Consider the following 16,552-nt stretch of genomic DNA (forward strand, 5'->3'; position numbering starts at 1 on the left):
GGCAGGGGCGTGAGAGTGCTCCTAAGCCTGTGCTTCCTTGTTCCACCCACAACTGCACCCCGTTTTATTATTTGTTTCTTCATTTGATTTCTTGAGTTTCCTACATTGCAGGAGGAATTCAAGCTCATAACTGGGAAATTTAGGCTTGTGCCATTAAAGTGCATTAAAGCGTTCTGTCACCACAGCACAACTAATCCACTTAAAAATAGGAATGAGCACATTTGCAGTTAGGAAAGTGACAGGGAAATCCCCTGGAAAGGGGTAGGAGGAGCGAATGACTAATAGGAAGATGCTCAAACACCCCACAAGCAAATCAGGATGAACACAAGATGAATACTCATTGTCCTATGTAACCTTATTGCAAATGGAGTCATACAAATGTTCAGTACAGACCAGTTATAATGTAACCTCTGTGCAAGCAAATTAGGGTGGCTGCTCAGTAAACAGGTCATCTGGAGGAGTCCTTAATCACCTGTGCCACAGCCTCGGGGTGACTTAAGGTAGAATCAACTGATAAGTTTCAGTAAATCAATTAAATATAAACATAAACAGATGATCTGTTCCACTGGCATATCAGGTGGGAGTGCTGGAGTCAGGAATGTGCAAACCTGAGTTTACTTAGGCTCTCCTAAACCATGGTTAGCATTTGGACAATTAATAGCCATGACCTAGCTGCTAATGTGTGAATCCAGGTCAAGGAGTATCTGTCTGTATTTCTGGATGTCTGGAAAAGGTGATTTGGCCATGATGTACCCATGGAAATAATTATTTTATGAATTATTTTATAGCAGATCATTTGCCACTTTTTTTGGCTATGATGACTTTCAATTGTGTTGTGAACATTCAAAGAGATTCAGTGACAAAGTACTGCAGGAAATGTTTGTTACTACTTTTTTCACATTTTATTACACCATGCTAAATAAATCATATATGATTAGTGTAAGGAAAAACATAATTTTGATCCGTGTTTTCAGAAAAAGGAGTAAAGTCTCCAATACAATTTGCTTCTAGGCTGGAAACTCCTTTAATCATTCTTGAGACTCTGAACCCGGAAGTCCTTAAATACACACACTCAACAGAAATGTCTTGTGTGTAAAAAACTATAATCTTATCGGTACTAATGCTTATTGAAACAAATCTGCACAACTGGGGACCCATTAATAAATTCCACACGGCTGAGGGGGTGATGATTATCTTGAGAGGATGTGTCTTTTTTGAACAGGGAACTTCCTGATTAACAGCAAAGCAGCTAAGATCTGGATAATTTAAATAATCAAGATTACAGCTCAAATTGGGTGAGGTGTGTGTGTGGGGGTGAGTTTGGGTATTGATGACTGTCACAGTCCCTCACAATGACCTTTCTCATATGTGGCCTATTTATTTATTTAAAAACCCCAGATACACTCTTCTCTTAAGCCCTGTTTGCACATCAAGTTAATCAAATTAAAGGGAACTGGCAGTTTTGCAAGGTACACATAATGTTCATTCTGCACATAGGGTTGCCAGACTCAATAGTGGACAGGACTTCTGTGCCTTTAATTGCCCTGTTCTCTTTTGAGTCTGGAAACCTTAAAGGGAAACCAGCAGACCCTTTGCTTGGAAATTATGTGCAGACTGCACATAAAAGGAATTGATTCTTCAGTGTGACAACATCTCTTCCCTGGAACTCCCTGCCCATTGATATTAGGCAAGTGCCTTTGCTCCGTGGTTTTTGGCACCTTCTATAAAAACCATTTTTGTTTAGACAAGCCTTCCCAGACATGCAAATTTGACACATATTTTAATAGGTAATTTTTAAGCCTGCCAATTTTCTTATGAAAACCTTTAGCCCAACAGAGGTTGCATTCCACTAACCTTTACTCAGAGTTGAAGTGACTGACCATGACTAACTTAGTCCCATTCATTTCAATGGGTTTACTCAGAGCAAAAGTGAGCTGCCCATCACCCCTTGTTCCTGATATCTGCTTTTTTGTTGTTGGTAATTTTAAGGTAGATTTTATATTAGATTGCCTGGAGGATTGGTTAATTTAGCCATGTGGAAACCCTGTTAAATATGATAAATAAATGGGGACATTGTGTGCCTAGAAAAGTTTGTGCATTTGGACGAAGGTCTGAAGAGGGAAATGCTAGGTCTTTTGGCAACCTCTCTCCTCCGTGCCACAATGAGCCCAACTAGTTTCTCCTCCTCCTCCTCCAGGCGGGTGGGGGAACCATACTCATTTCAAGGAGCATGTCACCTAGTGAGAAACCTTCTGGGGGCTGGTGTGGGCAGATTATCCCAGATTCTCATCCTCTCCACAGTGCACACATAAAGACAGAAGCTGTTACGCCTACAAGTCTTGAATACGTAACAGCTAGATGCCAGAACTCTGTCAATTTGAACAGATCTATGCTCCCCAAATAAGTTCTGGACCACTTCTCTAAAGAGGACATCCATGATGCGTGCTAGGAGAAGGCAGGTGTTGGTTTCTGTTTTAGGGTGCAGCAATGTTCCGCTCAGAGGTACAAATGCCTTGCATTTCTGGACTAATTAAGGACCAGGAGAGACAGGGGGTGTAGTGGTTTGATCTGGGAGACCAGGCTTCAAATCTCCACTCTGCCATGAAGCTCACTGGGTGACCTTGGGCCAGCCACTCTCTCTCAGCCTAGCCCACCTCACAGGGCTGATGTGAGGATGAAATGGAGAACTCTGTGTGCCACCTTGAGCTCCTCAGAAGAAAGGTAGGGTATAAATGCAGGGCTTTTTCTCAGCCAGAACTCACTGGTACTCAGTTCTGGCACCTCTCAGGTGGGCACCATTGCCATTATAAGAGAACAAGGCAGGCGTTCATGGAGAGTTTTTATAGAAAAATAGCACTGTATAAATGTAATAACTATAACAAGTAAAGGAACCCAGAACCAGCATCCTAGTGTTTAAAAGAAGAAGAAGAAGTGTTTGGATTTGATATCCCACTTTATCACTACCCGAAGGAGTCTCAAAGCGGCTAACAATCTCCTTTCCCTTCCTCCCCCACAACAAACACTCTGTGAGGTGAGTGAGGCTGAGAGACTTCAGAGAAGTGTGACTAGCCCAAGGTCACCCAGCAGCTGCATGTGGAGGAGCGGAGACGCGAACCCAGTTCCCCAGATTATGAGTCTACCGCTCTTAACCACTACACCACACTGGCAAGGAACCTGAGGGCCACGTTCAGCCCAAGGGCCGCATTCTCTTCTTTTACAAGAGATGGGTTATATGCCAGTGTGAATGCTTGAGGTAGCGAAATGTCTCGTTCCCACTCCCTGCCTGTAACTTGCCTTTCCAACTTTGGTCTCAGAAAGTCCTTTTCCGTGTGAGAGGAGAGAGCCTTTTGGCAACAGTGCAGAAAAACTTTCCTGCCGCTGTCGTGTTTGCCAGGCTTCTCCTTTCTGTGCCCTCTTAGACGTGTCTTTCTCCTGAATGTAACTAACACACTGATGAATTATGAAGAGTTCGACACACCACGCCAATGAATAATGCAGGAACCCTGTTGGCCTTGTGTCAGGGAGACCAGGTTCTGCATCACACTCCCGACTAGCCTGGCGTCAGGTAGCTTTGGCTGAGACTGGAGATGAAAAGGGAGACCGAGGCAAGGAGGCACAAGGGAGCAGGAAGGAGTTGGCCCACAGGGAGGGTGGCTCTGAAAGTGGTCATATGTGTTCCCTCCACTTTTCTTATGGTAGCTCCAGAATTGAGAGATGCTATCGGAAAGGACGTGGGTGGCGCTGTGGGTTAAACCACAGAGCCTAGGGCTTGCTGATCAGAAGGTCGGCGGTTTGAATCCCCGCGACGGGGTGAGCTCCCATTGTTCAGTCCCTGCTCCTGCCAACCTAGCAGTTCAAAAGCAAGTACGGTAGATAAATAGGTACCGCTACAGCGGGAAGGTACACAGCGTTTCTGTGAGCTGCTCTTGTTCACCAGAAGCAGCTTAGTCATGCTGGCCACATGACCCGGAAGCTGTACGCCGGCTCCCTCGGCCAGTAAAGCGAGATGAGCACCGCAACCCCAGAGTCGTCCGCGACTGGACCTAATGGTCAGGGGTCCCTTTACCTTTACCTTTACCAGAAAGGCACCTCCCTCCTAATGCTTATTCTCAGAACAAGATTTTAAATTGGCCTTTCGGAGAACAACACACTGTCAATTTATTCTGGTTTTCTGCTGTCAATGTGTTTTGTTTGTTTGTTTTTTTGTTTAAACCACCCCATCCTTCTATGGAGCTCATACAGGTTTTACCAGCCCAGCCTGATTAAAGACATTTAAGTGTATTAACTGAGTGCTAGCTGATCCACTGCTTCATCAATTTGCATACAAATATGACAAATTGGAACATAGGGAGAAAGTATAATAAATTTTCAGATGGTCGGCAGGGCCAGCCCGATACATTTTACAGCAGAGCAGTAAGTGGTGCCCATAAAGGCACTCCTGAACATGCTCAGAGTTGGCTTTAAAGTATGCATGGGAAACTTTTGGCCCTCCCGCTGTTGCTGGACTACAACTCCCATCAGCCCCTGAAACCCAAAGAAGTGGTAGGTACTTAAGGGGTTTATTCACATGTTGGTCCCCACAGTTTCTTTTTCTTCTTCTGGGTGCATTTATCCATGTTTAATTGTTTCTGCTTTGCGATCCTATGCATGTTAGAAGGCACAGGAGGAACAGTGCCTGCCAACCCCACAGCATCTACCGCCTGAGGCAGAGACCTCACTTTGCCTAATGGTTGCACTGGTACCGTCATGTAGATGCCCCTGAGCAGAGTGCCCCCCCAAAATGGCCAATGTCTAACCTCCTTGCAAAGAAAGCAGATGAATGCTCAATAGCCAGGTTGTCTGGAAGGAGCCAGCACCTCTGCCTTTTCCCCTTGGCATGCTGCAGTCTGGATTGTGTTAGGTACAGGTTGGTTACTAACCAGGGTTGCAACCTGGCTTCCTCCAGCTGACGACCCCTTTCACCTCCATACTTCTACGAATCTGCTCTCTGCGCTGGCAAGTTCATACACTTCTTTCCCTCCTTCCCTCCCAAGCAAGAAAGGGCACATTTAATTAAAATACGGTTGGCTGTGCCCTAAGGTTAATTACTCACAATTTCCAAACTAAATAAACCCTACAGGGCAGGCACAGCAGATTATAAACTTTTTTGAGATCACATCGAGAACTTTCACCTCTCAAATAAATATGTCTCTCAGTGCAACTTTAAAAATGATAGGTTATTATAATAACCTCCGCTGGCTTTATTTGGATATGTATATATTTTATCAGTGAGTAAATTTGATTATTGCATTAAGAATAACAAGAATTTGAAACATGAGCTAAAAATGGAATATTAATGTGCTTTTAAACGGTTGGGGTGGGGAGAAGCTGGATCGGGGCTGTAACATAGCAGGGGTTGGTCTCTAATGCCTTGCCCTCACCGTGGTCCCAGCTGGAATTCAAACCTCCATGCCAGCTATTCACCAATGGGAGCTTTCCTTGTACTGCAAATAGTAGGCAGAAGGTGGGGGCAAATTATTAAAGCTCCCCACCCCCATCTTATTCCCCTCCCCCTCTAGCTATTTATTTAGAAGAAGGGCTATAGCTCAGCGGCAGGGCATCTGCTTAGTAACCAGAAGGTCCCAGGTTCAATTCCTGGCATCTCCAGGTAGGCTTGGGTGAGGTTTCATGCCTGAAACCGGGAGAGCTGCTGCCAGTCAGTGTAGACAATACTGACCTAGATGGTCTGACTCAGGATAAGGTAGCTTCCTTTGAAAGTGACAACAATACAAGTGTGCATGCACACGAAAGCTCATACCTATGACAAACTTAGTTGGTCTCTAAGGTGCTACTGGAAGGATTTTTTTATTTTGTTTTGAACAATACAAGGGTAACGTATGTGTCAAATATCATAGTGTTTCACACTACCCCAGTCTCCCGAGTGGTGCAGGATTCCAGGCGATTGCCCAGTATTTGCTTTCTTTGGAATGAGGCACAACGGAGACAGTGGTGTCTTTAAGATATATGGTTTATTTACACCTATATACAACCTGAACCTATGATGGAGGGGCTCACAGCATTAACACCCCAGAAGGTATTTATTTTCCCATAGTCACAGCCTTGGATTCCAGCAGAAATCAGGCACAGCTCTCACTCTCAGGCATCTGCTTGCTTCTAGCCCAGCTCTTGCACACATAATTTTTGCTTCTTGCCCTTCTCGCTACCAACTGAGTGAGGGAGAGACCCCACCCCCTTGCCCCCTGTCTCAAAGCCACTTCCTCTCTGGAGTGCCAACTTGGCCCTGCAACTGTGGGTGCCATGCAGCGTGCATGGCCCTGGCACTGAAATCTGTGGGTGCCCGGACCCTTCATGGGAAATTTTCTGTGTGCTCGGGCCCCCAGGGCCCCAGGGAGTTGGCACCTATGCTTCCTTTGTTACCATACTGACCCACACTTAGGGGATAAACTCACCAAGACGTTGGCCTGGCTATCCCAGCAACTGAATCCTCTGTTTAGATTTTAGCCCTTGCTGGATCCAGGAATTAGAAGGGTCTCAGGCATACGTCCTAATCCCCTCCAAACCATAGCTGCCAAGTTTTCCCTTTTCTCGCGAGGAAGCCTATTCAGCATAAGGGAAAATCCCTGTAAAAAAGGGATAACTTGGCAGCTATGCTCCAAACAACAACAACACCCCACCCCACAACCATATCTATTTTGGCTTTAAGACTCAGAAGTGTACAGTATATGCTTCAGCAAACTGAATTGTATCCAGAGGAAGTTAGTTGTTCTTCAGTTCCATTGAATTCAGTATAACTTAAGTTAGTTATTACTAATGCACCACGTGGATCTGAGGCTACACCCAGCCCACCTTAGTGAAAGTATGCTTTACAAATTCTGAAGGAAGCATGGGAACACGTCATTCTGGATTCGCAATACAGAAAATCAGCAGAGGCTACATCATGTGCCCTTGTCTATTACAATCCTTTGTTTTGAAATTTATTTTTGAATGAAATCCTTTGAGTGGTGGGAGGAAGAAGCCTAGCAGGAAGGGAGGACTGGCAGGATTGGCACCAGAGGTAGGCATCTTTGGGCAGTTGCTGAGGCCCATACCACTGTTGACCCCCAGAAAGGTAAAAAGGTAAATGTCCCCTGGACGGTTAAGTCCAGTCAAAGGCGACTATGGGGTGTGGTGCTCATCTCACTTTCAAGCCAAGAGAGTCGGCGTTTGTCTGCAGACAGCTTTTTGGCCAGCGTGACTAAACAGCTTCTGGCCCAACGGAAGCCAGAGCGCACGGAAACACTGTTTACCTTCACGCTGCAGCGGTGCCTAGTTATCTACTTGCACTGACATGCTTTCGAACTGCTAGGTTGGCAGGAGCTGGGACGGAACAATGGGAGCTCACTCCGTCGCGGGGATTCGAACAGCCGACCCTCTTATCGGCAAGTCCAAGAGGCTCAGTGGTTTAGACCACAGCACCACCCCCATCCTTGCTGTCACTCCCTGTTCTCTCTCTGAGCATGCGAGTAGAGACAAGATTATTATATGAGGATTGGAGGTGGGTTTTTTGCCAGAGCCAAGCCTGAACCTATTCCCCCGGCACCCCCAACTTTGCTGACTTTGTAGGGGCAAATATAAGATGCTTTGGAAGACTGACGTGGCTTTTGCTCTCCTTGGTATACCTTTGCAGTTGGCAAGGTGGTCCAGTTCAAAATTGCAAAATTATGGAACATACTGGCAATTTTGTCTGGCATTTGCCCGGCCAGGCTTCATGGCATCTCATCAAGAATCTGCCTTCCTGCTGGCACTCCCTCAGAAGGGGAATTAAAAGCTCTTGATATAGCAACTCTTGATTGCAACGTGTGCAGCAGCTGTAATTGCTCTCCAAAAGTTCAGGGTGTGAGCTCTCGAAAAAGGGGGTGGGTGAGTGACCTACTCTCTGGAAGCAAACAGGACAAGGATGTCTGAGGAGCCAGCTCATGCTCCTATCCAATCTGCTGAGAGCCACTAGATCCCTTTGCCCCACACAAGTGGTGGTCTCCCTGAGCTTTTGTTTTCGTTTGTGTAGGGATGGACAGATCTGTCAATTTTGTTTTCTCTGTTGCTTATTCCCCCCCCCCCTCCAGTCTTAAAAAATGCCCTGCATTTCTGCATCAGTTTGTGGTGAAGTCCTCATGAGCAAATTGTTGTTGTTGTTGTTTAGTCGTTTAGTTGTGTCCGACTCTTCGTGACCCCATGGACCATAGCACACCAGGCACTCCTGTCTTCCACTGCCTCCCGCAGTTTGGTCAAACTCATGTTCATAGCTTCGAGAACACTGTCCAACCATCTCGTCCTCTGTCATCCCCTTCTCCTAGTGCCCTCAATCTTTCCCAACATCAGGGTCTTTTCCAAGGATTCTTCTCTTCTCATGAGGTGGCCAAAGTATTGGAGCCTCAGCTTCATGACCTGTCCTTCCAGTGAGCACCCAGGGCTGATTTCCTTCAGAATGGATAGCTTTGATCTTCTTGCAGTCCATGGGACTCTCAAGAGTCTCCTCCAGCACCATAATTCAAAAGCATCAATTGCCTTCTTTATGGTCCAGCTCTCACTTCCATACATCACTACTGGGAAAACCATAGCTTTAACTATACGGACCTTTGTAGGCAAGGTGATGTCTCTGCTTTTTAAGATGCTGTCTAGGTTTGTCATTGCTTTTCTCTGGTTGAGAAAAATATGAATGCAAATTTGTCCTAATACACACATTCTATATCCTGTTTGGTCTGATATTGTCAGACCAAACCGCCATTCTGGGAAGATGCTTTCTTTTGTCCTTTGCTGTGTTTATTGAAGAAACTAACTGGTAATAATTCCCTTTTGTTTGATCTGCTCATTTATGGCCACAGGGGAGGAAGCCAATTCCCCGAAGCCTGACAGATATTCACATTTTGGCAACCAATTTCCCATAGCAGGATGGATTTATATGTGTTATTTTTTTCAGATCTATGAATTTTAATGCATCCTTTCCCATATCACACACAAATTCGCACACATTATTTGGCTGGAGAATTGCATCACAAGATTTCAAGGTGCAGAGTGCAAAGGACACCTGTTTCAGCTCGCATATGAGGCTCATCCCCACTTGTTTGTCTTGTACTTTCTAGGCACCGGTTTGAGAGGTTTTTCTTTCATCCTGCCACTTTCCCCGGGTAAACTCATTCATTACTTTCGAATCGGAAGAAATGCCGATCCCAATGGACATTTGTTCCGATTCAGCAGTAGACAGTGGGTTTTCCAGGGGAATGAGGCAGGACAAAAGAAAAACATCTCATTCTATACAATTCTATACAAAATCTCAAAGTAGCTGTCTTATTACAAAAGAATTTCAGAAATAGACTGGAAAGAGAAGTTGCTGAACTGCATCTTATCACCAAACTTAAAACCATGGAGAAACCTGGTCTGAATAAAGACATTGGATTCTTAACTCATTATACGTGATAAAGCTATCTTTAGCCATCACACCCCTTGCTTTAGTCTCTAAGGTGCTACTGGAAGAAAAAAAAATTAGCTTGCTTTTTCCTGTAGACCAATTGGAGTCGTAAACAGTTGTAAATTTTTCCTGTAAGACCAACTGCAGCCGTAAGCAGTCGGGTTTGCACACCTATCAGCCAATCACCGATTCCCACCACCCTTCTGAGTAATACCCCTCCCCACCCTCTCATTATATATAAGGGTCTGGTGACTTCTGTTTCCGTGTATCTGAAGAAGTGTGCATGCACACGAAAGCTCATACCAATGACAAACTCAGTTGGTCTCTAAGGTGCTACTGGTAGGATTTTTTTTTATTTTGTTTCGACTACGCCAGACCAACACAGCTACCTACCTGTATCTCAAACTTTTACCTAGAAAGCATGGGACAAATGGAAGTGTTGGTGATCCTGTTGTTTCAGAAAGTGTGAATTTTCACCAAATCCGAACTGAATTTTTTCCCCATCCATACCTCTGTGCAAATTTGCTTTGCTGCACTTCTCTTCCTGATCTGCTGATGAATGCCAGCAGTCGTGACCATGAACAGCATTCTCTATTGTTACCAGAAGAACTTCTTTCTCTCCTTGAAAACACATAAACTCTGCGTCTCCATTGTTCTAACCCTCTGAGGGCCTCAATTAAATGGATTAAATTAAATGTGATTAAATGGTTCCAGTGGTATAGCGGTCCGGTGTCAGAGACCCATTACTATTTCTGCAGCATGGTCCCTGTCTCCTAGAGTTGCCCAATCAACATGAAAGGGGAGCAACTGTAAGCTCCAAAATGAAGTGTTTGGGAACACTGGAAACACAAGGTGCTTCAGTTTTAAGAGAGCGGCGTGCAAGTTCTTTTCCACACAATGGAACTTTGTGGAAAACACAATTTAGGACAATCCAGAAGATGATTTTGGAGCACTCCAGTTTTCTGTAGCTGCACAGCTAGCTGAAAGGCAACACATGAAGATCTGATCGTTGCAATACACCCCTAATTATTGTTGCTATAATATAATTATAAGATTGTATAATCTTAGATGGGGCATGGCACTTCTGACCCTGCACTTCTAAATTTGGCACTACCCATTGATTGGAACCAGGACCTGCTGGGCAGGCCCCATCCCTGGTTCTTGTACCAGTCTTTAGCGCCAGAAGGCCTGAAGCGATAATAATGTACAGTATAAACATGAAGGTGAAGTTGGCACAGCATTTCATGCAGTTTTGGCCTCGAATCTTCCTGGATCCCATGACCTTTGGTGGTGCATTGATTTGAGTGAATGATATTTTGACCCTCGTTTTCTCACAAGGGATTCCAAAGCACCTGCAATAAATATAGCAGCAATAAAACATCTGCTTTAAGTGAATGTTCTGTAACTCTATATGGTCTCAATATGTCTTTTAAAACTTAAGTGTGGCTCTTCCTTCAGTGTTGCTGCTTCCAGCTTCATTTCTTGCTATTTTGGGTGCCTTTGGAGAGGCTCCCATAGGCAGTTGTGGACAGAACGACCTGTTGGTTAAGATGGGTGGGCTGCAGGCTGGTGAGGGAGAATTAGGGCAGCTGTCGGGCCATCTCTCGCCTTCCACCTGGACTCATGGGCAATTGGAATGGCAGCCGTTCCTCCTGGCTAGAACTCAGCACTTTGCTCACCTTCCTTCCTGAGAAATCTTCAGCAGCCCAGACCACAAAGGTGGAAGGATGGTCCCAGAGAATGCATGATGCTTTGTAGCACCATAGTTAATCCAGATCTGGACTACAGGGCCAGCCCTACCATTAGGGAAAGTGCAGTGGTTGCTTCAGGCAGCGGATGGTGGGGGTGGGGGTGGCATCAGGGAGCAGTACGAAGGCGTCAGAGAGGTCCAGCTTCAAGGAAGGAGAGCCCACAACCTCCCGAGGAAGACAGCTCCATTGTCGAACAGCTCTTCCTGTCAGAAAGTTCTTCCTGATGTTTAATCAGAATCTCCTTTCTTATAACTTGAAGCCATTTGTTCGTCCCCTACCCTCCAGAGCAGGAGAAAACAAGATATTTGAAGACGGCTATCGTATCTCCTCTCAGTTTCCTCTTTTCCAGGCTAAACAACCCAGTTCCTTCAACCGTTCCTTGTAAGGCTTGGTTTCCAGGCCCTTGATCTGGAATCAGACAGAAGGCCTTTTCAGTAATTGCACGCGTCCTGTGGAATGCCCTCCCAGTAGATGTCATAAAGTTAACATCTGAAGGCAGCTCTGTTTCAGGAAGCTCTAAGTGGTTGTTGTTGTTGTTTTTCCTGTATTTTTGTTGGAAGCTGCCCAGCGTGGCTGGGACAACCCAGTCAGATGTTCTGGGTATAAGAAATAGATGACAACGATGATCTCTCTGGAGTAATACTATGGCAGCCCCCTGGTTGTTCAAGCATAGTTTGAAGAAGTTTTCCTTAAGAAATGCTCTCATCCTCTCAGACTGCAACAAATACCTATTGTGTTAGAGGATGGATATCAGAATAAAAATAATTTGAGGCATTGTATTTGTGGGGAAGGACACTCTGCAGTTTCTGCTTAATTGTATTATAACTGAACATGTTTAGAATGCTTTGCTCCCTGGGCTGTTAAAATGACAAGTTTGAAATGGTCAGACTTGTAAAAACAAAACACCCCACTAGGTTTGTTTGCTTTCAGATAATGAAGAGGTTACTCAAAAAGTGGCCATCTTTGTATTCCCACCAGCTAAAAATGGGACAAAATATGTAGACATGTTTTCTACTGCCATTTGGATCAACACGTACTCTGTGCCATGTGCTTTCACAATTTTTGTCACAAGAGATTTACTTTTGTATGAACCTTATGAAAAGTTATGAAAAGTTTTCCCAGGGTTGTTCTGTACATTTTGTTTTAACATCACATTTTGAACCCATATGCAATTTGTTATGGCTTGTGACTGAAACAAATGAATTAAGGTTAATGTGGTAGGTTTGTGATTTGACTACAGGATGTGCTGAGCCAATGCTAATTAAACTGGTACGCATGTAAGGTTGCCAGCTTCCGCCCCCTTGCTTGGCTCTTGTGCCTTTAGGCAACTGAAAAACAGGCAGAAATGCAACAGGTCAAGTTTCCCCTTCATCTCCAACTGCACTTACACTGTAATTGCATCTCTATGGTGGAAAAAACTGATCCTGTTGAACTTTTGTCATATCCTTCTGTACAAGGCACAGGAACTCTGCTAAAATAAAAAGGATACTGATCCAACAGTGGGGAGTGGGGTGCAATTTGATACAGTTCATATTTAACTGCAAATTTCCCTAACTCACACTTTCTGAAACGACATGCAAACTGGAACACACTCACCCTTTGAAATTTTCACTTTTCCAAGTTTTGCAGTACAATTCTCCAACCAAGTAATGTGTACAAAATGCATATGCTAGTGGAAAGTGTGGCTGTCATGGTGAAAATAATGCACTGTTGTATTTGTCAAAATTGTGTGTATTAGGAAACATTGCATACAAAACATACTGTCGAATTTTCATGAAGACTTTTAAAAATGCATTCGCAAGCTGATGTGGAAATGTGAAGAACTGAATTTAAGACTAGGAAATAGAAATGGAAGAAAACTGAAAATAGTGGGGTTCATGTGTATGGGAAAGTCGTACCCAGGGATCTTTGTTTTCCTCCAGATCACCGGGCTTCAGTGGGTGTGTTGGGACCCACCACTGGGTCTCAGCTTGACCCGAGGTGGGTCCTCACTTTGGCATGGGATGTATAGGTCTGATATGGGAAAGAGACATCACACGCTCAAATTCTTGTATTTCACGTTGGCGCCCTTAGCATAGGAAGCAGGTTCCAAGGTCTAATCCTTCATAATCCCTGACAATAAGCCTTTGCAACTGCCAGAAATGGCACAACACAACCTCATCCAGGGAAGATTTAGCAGATTCTTCCTTCCTTCTTGGGTACTCTGCTGTAGAATTGCCAGCATGTGCAAACACTGAGTGTTTGTGTGGGTGGTTTGCACTCGAGGACATATTTGGGGTTGCATTCTCTCCGCCAATGCTTCCCGTAAAGTCCCGGTTATTAAAGCATAATGAGGAGGCTTAGGTTGATGGTGCCCTGTGGTTTTGGGGTTCTGCCTTTTGTTTTAAACAGGTGGCCCTGGAATTTCCTCTTGTTGTCAAGTGCTGGTTTTTTAAAGAGAAACAGGGAAGGGAAAGAAAGCCACAGTGCTTGTTATTGTCTGGAATAGTAGGCAAAGATGCAAAGGGCATAGGGAAAGGACATATTTAAATGTTTAGTTCCGAGTTTTAAATGGCTGTAACCCACCCTGGGACTGCATTCACTCATCTTTCTTTCTTTCTTTCTTTCTTTCTTTCTTTCTTTCTTTCTTTCTTTCTTTCTTTCTCTCTCTCTCTCTCTCTCTCTCTCTCTCTCTCTCTCTCTCTCTCTCTCTCTCTCGTCACACACACACACACACACACACACAGAGAGAGAGAGAGAGAGAGAGAGAGAGAGAGAGTTTAAGACAACAATAGTGCATTTCCGTTGGTTTAAAGGAAGGTAGCGGGAGCTTGGTTTCCAACAGAAAGGGAGCCTCTTCCTCTTCCTTCGCCTCGTCTTGGGAGTGTCTCCCCTTTCCTCCCTCCTCACTGTGGAACAGTCGCTTGGCTCAGTTTTCTCTCCCGAGTTATTTCTTTAGCAGGGACACAGGTGAGATCTCCCCACCCACACCCCGTGCCTTCTCCCTTAGCAATTTTTTCTCCCCCACCCCAATCTCTCCATGGGGCAAGGGGAGTGGTGTCAAGGCTGTCCGCCATTGGGATGCTGTTCCATTGGGAACAGGATCTCTTTCCCAATTTGCTCCAGCGGGGCTCTTCTTCTGTTCTTGGGTAGAAGGGGTGGAGAGTAGGCCTGAATGCAATGGCCCAGGACCACCAGAAAATCACTCACATCATGCAAATCAGAAGGGGTGAATCAGGAATTTATTAACCCCCTTAAGACAAATGCAGATCTGGGAACAGGGAGGTTCTCCAATGCAGGATGCAGTTCAGTATTGGGGCCACCAAGTCCCAAACAGATCGGTGCTGATTATTATTATTATTATTTGAATTTATAGTCCAAACTTTGTCTTAAATTCATCCCCAGCGGCAGTTTAAGAAGACAGCTTAAGGACATAAAATGGCCTGGATGAGGCCCATCTAGTCCAGCATCCTGTTCTCACAGTGGGAAGCCCCCAAGCAGATCGCAAGTGCAAGAGCTCTCGGGACTCCTGTGGTTTCCAGTAACAGGTAATTGCTTCTCCCAAAGAGAGAAGGGAACTGTAGTTTGCTAAGGGTGTGCTGGGGATTGCAGATTGTAAGCTATAGTTCCCAGGATTCTTTTTTGGGGGGTGCTTTAAATGTATGGCCACTCAGTAGCACATACTGACTTTCAGAGCTGTTCCCTGCCTTAGAATCATAGCAGCGTAGAGTTGGAAGGGACCCAGTGCGGTCATATAGTCCAACCCCACTGCGATGCAGGAATAGCAGCAAAAAAGATCTCTTTGTTTACCTCCTGTTGCTTTGACGTTCCAAGGCAGTTGGTGCTGTGGCGTTGCCCGGGGTTTCCTGTTGCTGGATTGGCCTTGGGTTTAAAGCATGGGTAGGCAAACTATTCTAAATCCGGCCCGCAGATGGTCCAGCAATCAGTGTGTTTTGACATGAGTAGCATGTGTGCTTTTATTTAAAATGCATCCTTCCTAATACCAGCACTTTCCCACTTGCTGATAATGGAACAGATCGCACCTGCACCAAGCAGATGACCGTGATAGGGAATGTTGTATATTCTGAAGTCTCAAACTAATTAAAAACAAAAAGTCAAATATCACATGTCAGAGAGAGAGAGATTTCTTAATTAAAAATCAGATGACCAGCCACCTAATTTTATATATGATGACTTCCTTGTCGTATGCAAAGCGCACATTTAGTACATTGTCAACCTGTTCATCACCACACCTGGCACCTCCTCTTGAGTGCCTATCTGTCTTGTCCTCAACCAGGTATCTCTTGTGCTACAGGGTGTGTCCAATTGCCACCTTTGGGTAACCCATCTTTCTCACCCACTTCTCCCCTCCTCTGTGGGGAGGGGCCCATAATTGAAGTAGTACATCTCTGGAAAGAAGCAACTCCCAGAGGATTCGGCAACAACGCAGGGCGACTCTGGTACAGAAGGTAAGAATGGGGAGCCATTCTTCTGGAGTGGCAGGAGAATCTCTAGGATTTGCAGGATGTGTGTGTGTGTTGCTAATTCCTCCTCCTCTGTTGTATGTCATAATGTGATCTCCTGGCCTGTGCCTCTTTTCAGTCCCCGGCTTTCAGCTTGTGGCACAGTGGGGTCTAGAAGCTTGCACAGCCTGGCTGCATGTGTGTTGTGGGTGGGTATATTATGCTGCTGCCCTTGGGTAAGTGTAGGGCCAGACTGGAGGACCTTTTGGTGCCTTCCAAATGCTTTTCTCTGACTAGAAGCCATACAAGACTGTAGAAGAGGGATGGGACGCCTGTGTCCCTCCAGCCATCGTCCGACTCCAACTCCCACCATCCCCAGTAAGTGTGATTAATGGTTGTGGATTACAACAGTTAAAGTCCAGCAACATCTCTGGAGGGTTGCAGGTTCCCCATTCTTGGTGTAGATCAGGCACCCCCAAACTTCGGCCCTCCAGATGTTTTGGACTACAATTCCCATCATCCCTGACCACTGGTTCTGTTAACTAGGGATCATGGGAGTTGTAGGCCAAAACGTCTGGAAGGCCACAGTTTGGGGATGCCTGGTGTAGATCAAGGAAGAGGTTGCTCTTGTGAGACGCCATCTTCAGCTCCAGCCAAGCCTTGATTCTCTCTGCATCTCCTCCCTCCGCCTTCCTTCTGGAGGGAAGCGCCTGGAACCTGGATAATGCCATCAATTAACAATGTCAGAGTAAAATACTATACAGAGTGAAATACTGTGCTCAGGGTCCCTTCCTATGGTTGTGTACTCAATGTGCTCTCAATATTTTATACTGGGGACTCAGCTCTAAAGCTATTTATATATGTTGTATGTGCAATATAACGTTGTGCCACCAAGATGGCAACGTGGAGTCCTG

At 45.2% G+C, this 16,552-nt stretch overlaps 1 protein-coding gene across 4 annotated transcripts in view; it reads left to right on the forward strand.

Annotated features, from left to right (window-relative positions):
* LOC118094676 (carbonic anhydrase 4) overlaps positions 1 to 16,552 on the forward strand; it is a 39,879-nt gene that overhangs the window by 10,992 nt on the left and 12,335 nt on the right. Inside the window, exons 2-3 of one of the 4 annotated variants that reach the window (XM_060281697.2) lie at positions 14,581 to 14,723; positions 15,473 to 15,644. The exons of 1 other annotated variant lie outside the window; for it this stretch is intronic. The gene's annotated coding sequence lies outside the window, so the exon portion shown is untranslated. Of the gene's footprint in view, positions 1 to 14,580; positions 14,724 to 15,472; positions 15,645 to 16,552 lie in introns of those variants that run through there. 2 more of the 4 variants (XM_060281698.2, XM_088655413.1) reach the window with 2 other exon arrangements.

This window comes from Zootoca vivipara, chromosome 12, assembly GCF_965207765.1.
Source record: "Zootoca vivipara chromosome 12, rZooViv2.hap1.1, whole genome shotgun sequence".
NCBI lineage: Eukaryota > Metazoa > Chordata > Lepidosauria > Squamata > Lacertidae > Zootoca > Zootoca vivipara.